This window comes from Mastigoproctus giganteus, chromosome 14 (assembly GCF_048544385.1).
Source record: "Mastigoproctus giganteus isolate SK-2022 chromosome 14, ASM4854438v1, whole genome shotgun sequence".
Taxonomy (NCBI): Eukaryota; Metazoa; Arthropoda; class Arachnida; order Uropygi; family Thelyphonidae; genus Mastigoproctus; species Mastigoproctus giganteus.
Genome location: NC_143588.1, coordinates 97,313,831 through 97,328,313, shown reverse-complemented (window position 1 = coordinate 97,328,313; position 14,483 = coordinate 97,313,831). Strand labels below are relative to the sequence as shown.

Below are 14,483 nucleotides of genomic sequence, written 5' to 3'. Positions count from 1 at the left end.
CAATCATCTCATTTATTGCCACTCTTTGAATAATTTTAATTGTTTGAGAAGCATTAATTTCTAAACGACCTATTATATTCTCTGGGGCCCTTACTTCATAATTTTCCACCAGCAAATCATATTTTCCTTCAAATTAGCCTTATCACAAAATAATGCCAACCTGAAATATACTTTCGTTTCAAAATGCAAATTCCCCAGTTATAGAATATATAATTTTTTTTCATGATCATACAATAGTTATTCTTGTTCTTATCACAATTCTTGTTGCCTACACAATATTTTCAATATTTATTAACAACCTTATCAACGTCCACCTTTTAGAGAGCCAAGAAATTGAAGTAATCCGGACAATTGTTCTCGCCCTTCTTATTTTCATTGCTCTCCCTTCATTACGATTATTATACACTGAGTGATCACTGAATTATGACCACCCCTATGAAAACTGAATGCGACCCCATTGACCACGCGAGGTACGAGAGTGCGGAGTTAGTCTACCTACTTAGCATAGATAAGGTGTCAGTGGTTCAGTAGGTAGTAAAATTCCGACCGTCATGGGTAAAAGGAAGGATTGATTTATCGGACTTTGATAAAGGACAGATTGTGGGTGCTCGACGAGCTGGTGCCTCGATTTCCCAAACGGCTGAACTGGTGGGGTGTTCGAGAACCGCCGTAGTTAAAGTGTACAAGGACTGGCGTCAAAATGGTCAAACAACGACCCGACGGCAAAACTGCAAAGGTCAGCGAATAGTTGATATTAGAGGTGAACGCTGGGTCCGACGACTCGTACAGGTCAACAGGCGCAGTACTGTTGAAGAGTTGACTACCCAATATAATATGGGCCAACCCGGAACAATATCAGGCATGACCATGCGTCGCACGCTTGCACGTATGGGCTATACCAGCAGACGATCCCTACGGCATCCTCTCCTAACCAAGGTTCATCGGCCTAAAAGACTCGCCTGGTGCAAAGAGCATGCAAGTTGGACGTTAGAAGACTGAAAGTGTGCTGGTCGGATGAGTCACGTTATTTACTCCACACCGTGGATGGTCGTGTACGGATATTTGGCGTCAACAACATGAGGCTCTTTATCCATCATGCATGGTATCAAAAGTGCAGGCCGGTGGAGGCGGTTGTATGGTGTGAGGCATGTTTCACTGGCAGGAACTTGGACCCCCTGTTGCACGTGGAACAACGTATCAGTGGTCTCCGCTATCGCCAACTGCTTGTTGACTGTGTACACCCCGCTATGGTACACGTTTTCCCGAATGGCGATGGTGTCTTCCAAGATGACAATGCGCGGAGCCATCGGGCACTTGATGTGCAGGTATGGTTTGAGGAACACAGTTCTGACTTTCAGCATATCGATTGGCCTCCAAATTCCCCGATATCAATTCCATAGAGCACTTGTGGGACACTATGGAAAGGTATATATCAGGCGTCTGAATACACCAATCACCTCCATACCTGCATTGCTAGTCGCATTACACACAGCTTGATTGGCCATACCTCCCGAACGCTTCCGACATCTTGTTGAATCAATGCCACGTCGGATAGCTTCTGTACTGAGGGCAAAAGGAGGACCTAGGAAGTATTAGGTAGGTGGTCATAATTCAGTTATCACCCAGTGTATATTATAGATGAAATAAGTGCACCAGACATAACATTAAAATGTTTAGGGCATCAATGGTATCGATCTTACGAATACAGTATGCTGATTTTAACAACTCAGAAATCGAATCTTTTATAATACCATAAGAAGATTCCTCTAATACTTATTTCCGTCTTCTTGACGTTGATAACCATACCATTTTACCAACCTTATCCAAAATTCCACTGCTAATTTCTTCGACCGATGTAATTCATTCATGAACTATTCCTTCTCTAGGTGTTAAAATAGATGCAGTCCCAGGACGGCTCAATCAATCATCTTTTTTCATTAATCGCCCTAGAATCATATTTGACAAATGTTCAGAAATATGTGGAGCTAACCGCAGATTCACACCTATTGCAATTGAAGCTATCCCCCTTAATACATTTTAATGGTGAATAAATAAATCATTAGAATGCGAACATTCGCATTGGTCTTTTAAACCTTTTTTGGGATTTCCTCTTTAAATTTAGTTGAATCACAACGCCAGATTGTCTGCCTGTAGGAAAATATTTTATAATCCCACGAATAGCACCAATAAATTGAATAATTTTAGAGATATTAACTATTTTATTTATTTTTTTATTTGAATATCCCAATTTATATGGACAAACCAAATCCACCGAACCCTTATTAAATTTTAACAAAATAATAGTATCATGATGTTGATAAACTTATTTGGAATTTTTTAACCCTCATCATTTTTAAACTTATCTCTTATATGAATAATTTTATTTCCCTCCTTGATATTCATCCCAATAACATTTTGGATTTTTCAAACTCCAACTAACCAATTAATTTCTTCTATTATTTTTACATTAAATTCTAATTTAACCAAATTATATTCTCTTTTAAACAAAAAGGATCTGCATTCATTTCAATTCTTTATATAATAATTATAATTTACAATTTTATTGGGTTGTTTCCTTATATTTTCACACCAACAGCCCACCTAGTAATAACCCTATCATTAGTTCTCTCATTTCGGCTAACTTTCATATTTTTTGGTTGATCCAAAAACAATAATCTAATATTTTATCAATTTGTACCTATAGGGACTCCCCCTGCCTTATCACCTTTTATAGTCTGCATTGAAACAATTAGAAATATTATTCGACCAATTACATTATCTGTGCGTTTGGCTGCTAATATAATTGCAGGTCATCTGATTTTATCTTTAATAAGAACAGTATTTTCCCCAATTTCAGTTAAAACATTCTTAGTCTTCCCGTCAATTTTCCCAATCCTAATTCTTGAATGATGTTGCAATCATTCAAGCATTTGCATTTTCAATATTAGTAATCCTATACCCAACTGAAATTCATTAATGACTAAACTCTCCCGCCCATTTCATATAGCAAATATAAGCCCATGACCATTAACTAGAGCTACAGGAGCTCTTTGTATTACTAGAGGTTGTGCTTACTGATTTCATAATAATTCTATATATCTTCTATTTTTAGGAGTTTCTGTTATTATTTTATCCATATTATTCTGATGGTGAGATGTTTCCCGAGAAGCATCATTTCAAGGCTACAGGTTTCTCAGTTGTATATTGATGAGGATATTAAATGTTTTAGTACAATTTGTACTTCATACATCCCGTCGATGAAGGGAGGAATTTTAATGGGCTTGGTAGCGCAGCGGTATCGTCATTGTCCTTCCCCACACCGGCTGGAAAAAGCTCTGGTTCGAATCCCGTCGATGACGCGAGGAACTTTTATGGACTTTTTTTTTTCTTTTTTTTTTTCACTCCGTGGCTTAGTTAGTCGGTCTTAGGCGTACACAGTAAAAAATTTTCCCGTAAAATCTGGGGTTCTTCGTAAAGCAAAGCAGACAAATCGACCAGAGAACACATGCAATTTACAGACACAATACACATGGGTAGTTGAAGTAACTTTCTAGGTGACCCTAATATAATAGTTTAGTTTTTTAGACCTCACCAGTGAAGCGTTGGTCCATACTCACCATGGGGGGTCCTACTTCTCGCCAGAAAAACATCCCATATTAAGCACCTACGCATGAACGATGGATCCGTGAACTCGAGTGGCTTGCGCCACGCACACGAAGGCGTCCTTCGGCGTGTTGCACAAGGTATTTGGACTCCTCCAACCAGCACACTCGTTTCCAGTCCTCCACTGTCCAACCAGTGTATTGTTGACACAGCATTCGCCGTTGACGATGATCAGCGGCGAGGAGAGGGTGCCTCTTGGGTTGTCTGCTGTGGAACCTCATACGTTTGAATGTGTGGCGCATCGTCATTTAGGACACTGTTCTTGCATTATCCATATTATACTGCGAAGTCAACTGTCGCACAGTGACTTGCCGTTGAGACCGTACAACGCGCTGCAACTTTCGCTTTCCACAAACATTCACCTTCCGTAATCCTGTACAGTTCTGTCAGCGGGAGGTACTTTTACCCGTTCGACACCATCCTTTGCCACAGTGGACTGTGAGATAACGACAAGACGTGCCGTTTCCGATAGGGAACACCCGCTCAAGCTCCTACAATGATGCCCTTTCGAAACTCCGTGATATTTTTACTACATACAATAACCTACTTTATCACTTATGACCAGATGTAAATTATCACTGCTCTAGCGTAGGAAGTTATGGGGCTTTTTATACTGCGATCTGTGCGGCATAATTCACTACGGACGTGGTTGTCATAATTCAGTGATCACTGAGTGTATATTAATACTAGATTTTTCTGTATGTAAACAAACAGACAGTCTCATTTGGTGATGCTAAATTTGAAATATCCGAAAAAAGTGCAGTACAGTTATTTCCGGTTAGCTGGGAAGCACGCTTTTTATTATAGATGGTCAGAATCCATCTCTTTCTACTTTTAAAATTTAAGGTTGCTTAGTCGTCAGGGATGTTGATATTCTCATGACACAATTTGCACGCTGTTGCAGTACGATTCATCCCAGTCTTCCTTTCAGCTGGTATAGTAATGCTAGCGGACAAAAAGCATCTCCATTTCCTAATCACTAAGTTTCTCAACTCTTTAGACTTACGATCTTCAAATCCCTCTCTTCCATCTTCGTTGGCCAACCTAATGATACTGTTGACTTTCTGAGTGACGGCAAAAAACCACCAAAGTTTTTAAAATCTTTTTTTTTTTTTCCTTTTCCAACAGGCTTTAAAGAGAGAAGGCAGTATTTTCTCTAATGAATCCCTAATGTTGGTATTACAATGTTCTATCATTATAATCTTTTTAACACACGCTTTACGGTTGTAGATACCTTCAAGATAAATAAATAAATATGATCTTTATTGTAAGGTTCCTAGGTAAACACAGGTACTCTACCTTTACAAACCCTTCACGGCACTAAGCCAGGGGTTAACAAACAGCGGCAGAAATACCATCTCGCCGGAAATATAATACAATACCAGTAAAGTAAAGGATAATTATGTGTTAATAACATCAAGTAGATCATATTAAGTAAAAAAATTAATAATAATAATACATCAAATTACAAAAATAATAGTAATAAAATAAATCAGGATGACACAAGATAGTTTTCTTCGGTCGGTTTTTCCATGAAACTGTTGTCGAGCCGGAACGATCTCAGATCAGTTGATGGCGGTGAATGTAACTGAAAGTATGTCATATGAAAAACAACTAGGGTTTCACTATAAATGGTAGCAAAAGCAGGTCTACAATATCCGGATGAACATAACGGAAGTTCTGGCGGCACTCTGGTATATTATCAAGAATGGTAACTCTGAAACTTTTCCTTCATAAGTACACCTTTACTTAACGAAAAAAAGCAGTTATTACGACAGTCCAAAAACAGCTGAGAAGTGGTTTTTTTTTTCTTTTGTTGTTGTTAGCTCTTCAAAATATTTGTTACTTTTCCCTTTCAATGTACAGGGATTAAAAAGCGGTAAACCAACATGGGTTTGACTACGAAATCTCCCGTGGCGTTTACACGCACAAGAAAAGTTATTCACGTCACAGCATCTTTAAGGCCAAGTGTTTGTCCCTCTTTTTTTTTTTTTTTTCAGAGGAAGCTCAAGTTGGCATTCTTTTAGAATAATCAGTCTCTCGGTGTTAAAGCATCTATGAGTCTTCCGGCCTGCAGATTCTCTTCTGAGTTAGATGAGCTTCACTTCTCAGTTACATGAAGCTGCATAAGCAGGAAGCTCATGCAGCTTCATGGTTCACTGGCGCTAGCTCTCCTACCAACTTTATACTATAAAGACCTATGAACATTAATGAACAGAAGTGGATTGGCTGGTGTACAGTCTGTGAAAAGTGATTACACAGGCGCAAGTCCTTCTCTGGAATCACTGGTCCAGTAAGGCAATTCTTCTGCGACTGGACTTCCATCCTTGAACTCAACGCGTTTCCCAAGATGGGATCATGATGACTGACAAAAGACAGCACACTTCAGAGGACTTTCTAAATCACTAACACTCAGATACATTAATATATACTGTAACCGAAGCTAAACCTTTAAAACTCACCTTGTCAAAGGGCTCACGATTACAAACCTAATTAAGACACGGACAATGTCAAAAAAATGAAAAAAAAAAAACTTAATGAACGGACCAGCTTTAATCTATACAATGCTGAGTGGCTCTTTATTAGGCACATTTGCCATGCAATATAAAGCAGATGGACAGACATGTAGGGATGCTGTATGTGTTTATTTCAGTCCGGGCATGAGCCAGATGAAAGAGTTAAGCGACTTTGAACATGATATGGTAGTCGGTACCAGAGATGTCAAAATGAGCGTAACAGGGTCTTCAGGTAATACTGTGTCGCAGTTGTATCGATATTAGTCTAACAACGAAAAAATAATCACTGAATGCCAAGCCTGAGGTACGACACGGCACGTTGATTCGAGAGGACAAAGGAAGCTCAAAGACCTGTGCTGCTAATAGAAAGGCTATATTTAGTCAAAAAAAAAAAAAAAGAAAACAGAAACCTCTCATATTATCATATTAGGGCCACCCGAGAACACCTCATCTATTAATATATATTATGTCCATAAATGCCCTTGTTCTTTGGTTGGTTTACCTGTTTTTCTGGACGAAAAATTGGAGTTCCCGAAACCAAAAACCTTGATATCCTCAACTGAGACAGACTAACTCAGATATGAAGTGAAAACACCCATAACAAGTTTCTCGCGTTATTGATGTGATTCGAATCCGAGCCTTTTCAACCCGGTGTGGGTAGGAAGATGATTGTAACCACAGTGCAACATGCAAAGACTACATTGCAGAACTTACTACATCGACTTCCTTCTCAGGACCACGTCACAGGACATTAGACCCTGCTCCCAAGGACCTGTCCATCACTGCCATGGATCCATCACTACAGTATTCCAACTTTCTGCGCCTGCTCAATGATTCCAGCACTGTAAAAGGACTGCTCCCTGGAGAATAATTTAACATGATAACATGCTGATGTGTATATACGTTCATATGTAAATTCTTCATTTGTTTTCCAATGTTTAATCCTACACTTGTATAATTAGTAATAATACTGTTTTTTTTCTCCTATCTCATCCTTGTTTATTACATTGTATTAGCCTTTACTGTAAACCCCTGGCTTGTAGCCCTGAAGGGTATTGTGTACGGCGTGTGCGTTTTATATGCAATAAAGAGTTCTTCTTCTTCTTCTTAGTCAAATAAGAACCCAGTACAAAAGTAGCAACCAAAGAGGGGCGCACAACTCGTCGTACATTTTCATAGATGGGGTATTCGGCCGACGACCCAACCAGATTCCACTCCTGCCATCAAAAAACAAGATGGTGCGGTTACAGTGCGCTCAGGTATACCAATGCTGGTCAGTGGAAAATTGCAAGAACGTTGCCTGGTTGTACAATCTCGATTCTTGCTGTTTTACGCTGATGGAAGGACCAGAACATTGCGACACCATGAGTCTATGGACCCATTCAGCCAGTTGTCATGCTGGTGGTCGCAGTATAATGGCGTGAGAGTGTTTCTGTGGTGAAAATGGGGCCCCCTTGATACCAGCGGAGCAACATTTGGATGCCACAGTACTGGATTTTCAAGTACTGTATTATCAGTCTCTAAGGAGAAATATTTTATTTTAATCAAGTTTTTATTATTAATTCTATTTACGTTTAATAATTTGAATTTCACTCTGTAAAACTACAGCACGACCGTATAGGCGTATAGGCCAGAAGTAACCATTTTAGCAAAAATATTAACATTATACCGTGTTTAGCAGTCATATAGGCAATTACTGAAATGCAAATAATAATTATTCAATCTTTGTGTGATGTTTATAATACGACTGGTAGTTCTATGAAGCTTAATATCTGAGTATAATTTGATTTTTCGCGGGCGAGGTATGGTTTCAAACAATTGTTTGATAAATTATCAAAGCCAAAGAGCAAGGTCCTGGGCATTTTATTGATTACATTACGCATAAAGCTAGCAAGTCACAAAAAATTAAAATTTTCTTAGCTAAATATTATACTGTTTTTAGCTACTTAAAAGTATTGTTTTTAAGTAGCTAAGTCCGTATTGAAACAACCGAAAAAAAAATAATAATAAATAAATAAACAACCTCCAGGGGCGAACCATAAATTTATGGGTCCAGACCCATAAATTGATGGTTGGGCCATGCAGTTCGCACAGATAACTTTGATTCACGCTAAATGTGGATCAAACCCAAGGCTGATCACATAGATACTCAACGGCACGTAGCAAACTACTGTAACACGTGAATAACATCTTATGAACTATATTTTGAGACTGCCATCGTGAAAGGGGAAAAAAAAAAAAAGCCTTCATTCCTTCTCTTTGAATTTACTGTACATCTAGAAATAAAGGTTTACTCCTTTTAATTAAGCTCATCAGGAAGAACCTGCATAAAATAATATTTCTGAACTACTTTGTATTACGTACCGCCCACATTCTTATGGATCGGAGGACTAAAATCGCGAAAGAAAACACGTTGCCAGATCTAAAAATTAATGGAGCAATTCATACTTGTTTGGTTTCTCAGTTTAGAAAAACAAAAAAGGCTACTGAGACATCAGTTATTAATAACTATGCGATGACAAACGTAATAGTAATAGTAATAATAATGCTAACACCGCCTGATAAGTATTAACTATATAACTTTGAAGCCATATCGGTTGGCACTGTACAGTAATTATAATCGCTGTCCTTCCACACCATATGGAAAATGCTAGCTTGGTCCGAGTCCCGTCTAGACGGAAGGTGCTTTTATGGGCTTTTATAGATTGTGGCCAAGTTAGTCGGTCTCTGGAGAGAGGTTTTTAGTTTCTTTTTCTTCTGAAAACTCTGGTTTTTAAACCAGAAAAAAGGCACTCAGATTATTCAATTAACGAACAGATGTGATATCCGACCGCAGAAAACACGCAATTTACACACATTACACTGACATCTCAGGGCCTTTGTTGTTTTGTCACAAAATCAGAGCAGTGAAAACGTCCCTTGTGGGTGATGGTTACCGGATTCCACTAATTAATAGTAGTTGTACAACTTCAGAAATATCGAAGTCTAAATTGTGTAGAATATTACGGATTACTGACTTCGCAATAGCGTGCTTGTAACTCCTTGTTACATTCTTACCTATGATCTGCGATGGTTATCAATAAAAAAACAATTTTTAAATGATTTCAGAATGGGATCAGCACGTACTGGTAACGTGCAGCAAAAAAAAAACATCCACGCACGAGCATCCTCATCTGAGTATCTTCCTCATAATCCTAATCCAACATCTCCATTGTATCCCTTGTCACTCTAAACAGTACTGTCATTCCGGTTCTCTGCTTGTAACACGTAGTCTCATGTTTGTAACGAGTACGCAGTAATTAACCAGAACAACTTACCTGGGCTTTTAGCTCGTGACGGGATGTCAGATCCACACACTGCACCACACAACACACACGTGAGATCTCGGCAAAGGCACTACCGCCACTGGTCTCGTGCAGGCCACATGTCGGTGGGCCTCCCTCCAACACACACTCTCGTGACGTCGCAGTGACGTCATTAACAGGGTTGGTCAGACACGACCTATTAAAGCAACAGGCGGTGTAGAATGCCCCAAGGGCTGTTCTAGTTTTTCGCAGCGGTCAGAGGAAAGGTAAAAAGATACTGCAAATAAACCTCGATCGTGATCCCGTCTGTTGCGAGGGTGTTTACGGTTTGTTGTAGGTGCGCTTTTACTTTCACTGCTTGTTGGAAGATACTCTGAATACGTGCAAGGGCAGTGTAGCACCCACACCAAAACGGAAGCTTGAATAGTCATCATTTTGCACGTAATGTCAAAATAAATAATTATTGAATTGCAAATAACTGACTCGTATTATAATCTATGGTTAGCATGTTTGCTTTCCAATAATATGTAAAATTATTTTATAAACACATCATTGCGAGAAACTTAATAAATGCTTTCAATGATCGTATGTGCAATGACATGATTAATTTTAATCACATCACTGCACATAGAATATTTCAACACAAAATACAATTTATAGCTTTTAAACTGAGCTAGATAAAAAAAAAAAAGAGCGACTTTGTATCATGGTTTATTACGCAATGATAATTTTTTTTTAAATTAAAACATCACGTTAATATAGAGTTACTAATAGCAAAATATGGTTACGAAATAAGCAAATTTATGCGCTTACTGCGCACTTAGCAGAAGATGGAAAATCGTCTGCCAAATTGCAGGTTTCTAAGCAAAAGAATTTCGCAAAAAAAAAATTTATTTACTACAAAATTACGCTGTACATAACGATCGATCGCTTTACCTTCAAGAATTAATAAATTACCTGAAGAATAAGAAAACATTTGAAGTCGACCATCTAATTAGGTAGCAATTAGAGTGACCTTGTCTAACACCTGCCTACAAACATTGATGCATCATCAGCCATCTGGTGTTATAACAGCCGCCAAGAAACGTGCATTTAACGTTTTTATATGTATATCGTATCGGACTGCATCTTTTGTATTATTCAGATTCTTTCGTCTTTTACCGTGTGATTTTCTACTGTGGCCAATTAAATTTTGAATAAATATTTTTATATTGTTTGGTAGTTAGATAAAAAATAAAACCTCCAAAGTATACAGTTTATAATACTGTAAATAACAACCAACTCTATATACTTCAATACTTACTTCGTCGCTTTAAAACGGCGTTGTATGGATTAAAAAAAAACAGCTTGGACACTCAAGTCAGTGACACTTTCTCTCTGTGAACCGTATGTCCAAAACCTGTGTGAGCACAATGCCCCCTGGTGGGAAGATAACAGAGGCGGAGCTGAAACAATCGCAAACCTCTTCACTCATTACACACCTCCACTTCTTAGGGTGTTAACCTCCCTTCTGGGGATGACGATCCCAATACATCCACCCAAGTGACTAAAGCGACTCACAGTGCGTCACTTGTCTCTGCTTTAGGTCAATGAATTTTTTGGCCCCACACATCACCGACAAGCATCCATAATTGATCTGCTACTAGCAAATACAGTATAACGAAGGAGCAGGAATTCGTTAGACTGAAGAATACCGTTTAACACCGTATTTCTATCCAATGTCAATCAAACTGTTTCTCTGCTTCCTTTTATGGTCAATATATTCAGTTTTGTATATTTATTTCATATCAGTTATTCGTTAGGTTTTTGAAAACTGTATATTTATTCTGTCATTTTTTTTTCGATATATATATACTGTATATATCGAAATACTGTATGCATATATATATATATATATATATATATATATATACAACAAGCACTATGTGGCAAAGACTTAAGATATTTTTTGCGTACTGAAACCAGTCAACTCTGCGGTGAACTTTATTCGGGGCCATGCACTTAATCAACGCCAGTTCCAGGCTTTTCTTGAGGAAATTGACTGAATTTTGTGACTTACCTTATCACACAGCAGTGAGGTGGCTTACCTGCGATAAAGTCCTGTTTCGTTTTTATAAGCTACGAAAAGAAATAGATATTTTCCTCACCGAAAAGGATTGAGCTGATACACTTCTATCAGATCCTGCCTGGCTATCAAAATTGTCATATTTGGTTGACATAACATCTCACATGAATGAATGGAATTTAAAACTTCAAGGAAAGGACAACTTTATCTGTGACCTTAACCGAATCATTAAAGGATTTCGAAGAAAGCTATTCTTTTTTGAAGCACAACTAGAAAGAGATTTCTCTCATTTTCAGTGTTTCAAAGAATTTCTTGCTGAAATCGGAGAAGATATCAATCTCGAGTTTCCAAAGAAAATTATTAATGACTTAGAAAAGCATTTTTGGAAAGATTTTCAGACCTCGAGAATTGAGTGATATTCTTTTGTTTCAAAATCCGTTTCATTGTAACGTTGATGACGTGCCAGTAGAACTACAGTTAGAGATCATTGATTTACAAGCAAATGACTTATTGAAAGAGAAACACAGAGAAGGAAATCTTGTGGAATTTTATCGCTGCTTATCTGATAATGAGTTTTCAAAATTAAAGAAATTTGCCTCTGGTATGGCACATCAGTGTTCGGTACAACTTATGTCTGTGAACAAGCATTTTTAAATCTGAAATATGTAAAGTCCACATATCGAACAAGGCTGAGTGATGAACATTTAAAGGCAATTCTCTTGGTTGGGTGTAGCAATTCAAAAGCAAACATTGATGATATTTTAAAAGCTAAACGCCAGTTCCATAAATCACACTAATCTTTTCTGCTTATCTTATTCCTAATGTCGCCTTCCTTGATAAGTTTTTGATAAATAAATATATTTGTTATCTTTATTTTTCTATATATTCTTTATTTTTGCATATTTTGTGTATTGGTAAATAAATATATTCGTTGTCTTCATTTTTGTTGTATTTACTTAATTGTACATATTGAACAAAATGATTATACGGCCCGCGGTCGTCAATCTCTCGGTTATCTGGCTCGTCGTAAAAAAAGTTTGGTGACCCCTGCTATATTGTATCGCAATGTCAGCTATCGCACAGTGACCTGTCGTTGAATCCATATAAATGATATAGCGCGTTGCTCCCTTCACTCACCACGAACATCCACCTTGTGTAATCCTTTACAGTTCGATCGGCAGGAGGTGGTTTGACCCATTCGACACCATTCTTTGTACAGCTTAACAACAGTGGGCCGTTAGAAACCGACAAGACATGCCGTTTCCGATGTGGAAGCACTCGATGCACGAGCTCCCAAAATCGCTCCCTTTTGAAACTCCATGATATCTTTACTAAGTCCCATAACTTGATCAATTTGACTTGCATGATCATATGCAAATTATCAATGCTCCACCGTACGAAGATGTTCAGCTTTTTATACTGCGAGCTATGCGGCATAGTCCATTACGGCATAGTCATAATTAGGGCTTACAATACCGGTCAAAATCTTAATACCGGTATTTCGGTATTTTTAATTTATGAAACTGGGATACCGGCATTAATACCGCTATTCCAAAAACAAACGTTTGATGACAGTTAATAAAGTAAGGAAAAAACAAGTACTGTAATTACTTGAATTCAAGTTTTAAATAAACATTTATTGCAATAATAAATATTCTGAAAAAAATCATTAAAAATACAGTTATTCTAAAAACAAAAAAATATATATATATTGTCACTGCAAAGTTTAGTTATGTTTAAGCATCCACACTACCTGTCCGAATAAAGTGAGCTCTTAAGCTTAAGAAACATAAGCAATCAATAGTATGAGCGTTTAAAATGGATCTGTGGGGGGGGCTTTTAAATGTGTTGTGTATATATATATTATTTATATTATTTTATTTTATTCCCCTATTTAAACAACTCCCCTTTATAATATCTCCCCACTTGCGCATCTGACTTTACTTCTCAGAAAATTCTAAGTTCATAGGGGAGAAACTCTTATATGTTTAATTCCCATTGGTTAGGCTTGTGTCCAGTACAACAATTACACACACACAAATGTTATACAAAAAAAACAAGTTTATTATGCATATTTACAGTTAAATCATAACAAATCTCATTAAGAATAGAATTTCACTGTTTTAACACCAAGGTACTTACAACATATCCAGTCTCTTCCTATCTAACAGGCTCCTTTACAGACTTTAATTTTTTTTATCTCACCTTTCTCATTACGCATACACAGGTTAAATAGTTACACTCTTTATATGCTCACCTTATTTCTGCTCCTATTACAACACAATCAGATCATACCTCATAGGTGTCAATAACATTTTTTTATCATTAAAGTTAAATATATCATTGATCATATTACTTTTATGTATCATCATAACTACCAATTTATTCTTTAATTCCCTATTCCTCTTTCTTATATATTTCTTTAACCATTGTCAGTTACAGAACTTGATCACCAAAATACAATATTACATTCAAACACACCTTTAGGGTTGGCAATATACATAAATTTTATCTCCACACATTTAATATTTCTATTTTTTACTACAATTCCTTCCGTTCACTTTCTCATCTACATTACTATCCTCCTTATTCCAAATTACTGCCTAAACCAACCATAATTGCCTTAGAGTAGAATTTACTCCTATTTGGTTCACCCATCTAATCTCATCTTTATCACTAAATTCCCCAATATCGTATTACAGTCCTTTCACTAGTATTTAACTTACAGTATTTTCAAAATAACTTTCTCTTATCATTGAATTCCCCAAATATCGCACTACAGTCCTTTCTCTAGCAGTTAACTTACAGTATTCTCAATTTAACTTTCACTTACTTAATTTCTGTGATCCGGTGTCTTCATAAGGGCCTTCTATCCTATCCTTATCCAGAGCTGCTATCTTCTGCTATCCAGGGCAATATCTTACAGCTTCCAGG

General features: G+C 37.3%; 1 protein-coding gene across 1 annotated transcript in view; it reads right to left on the bottom strand.

Moving 5' to 3' along the window:
* The window catches only part of LOC150075416 (uncharacterized), a 107,376-nt gene extending 97,777 nt beyond the window's left edge, over positions 1–9,599 (bottom strand). The window contains exon 1 of the mRNA XM_090388868.1: positions 9,497–9,599. The gene's annotated coding sequence lies outside the window, so the exon portion shown is untranslated. The remainder of the gene's footprint in view (positions 1–9,496) is intronic.
* Between the last annotated feature and the right edge of the window lie 4,884 nt (positions 9,600–14,483).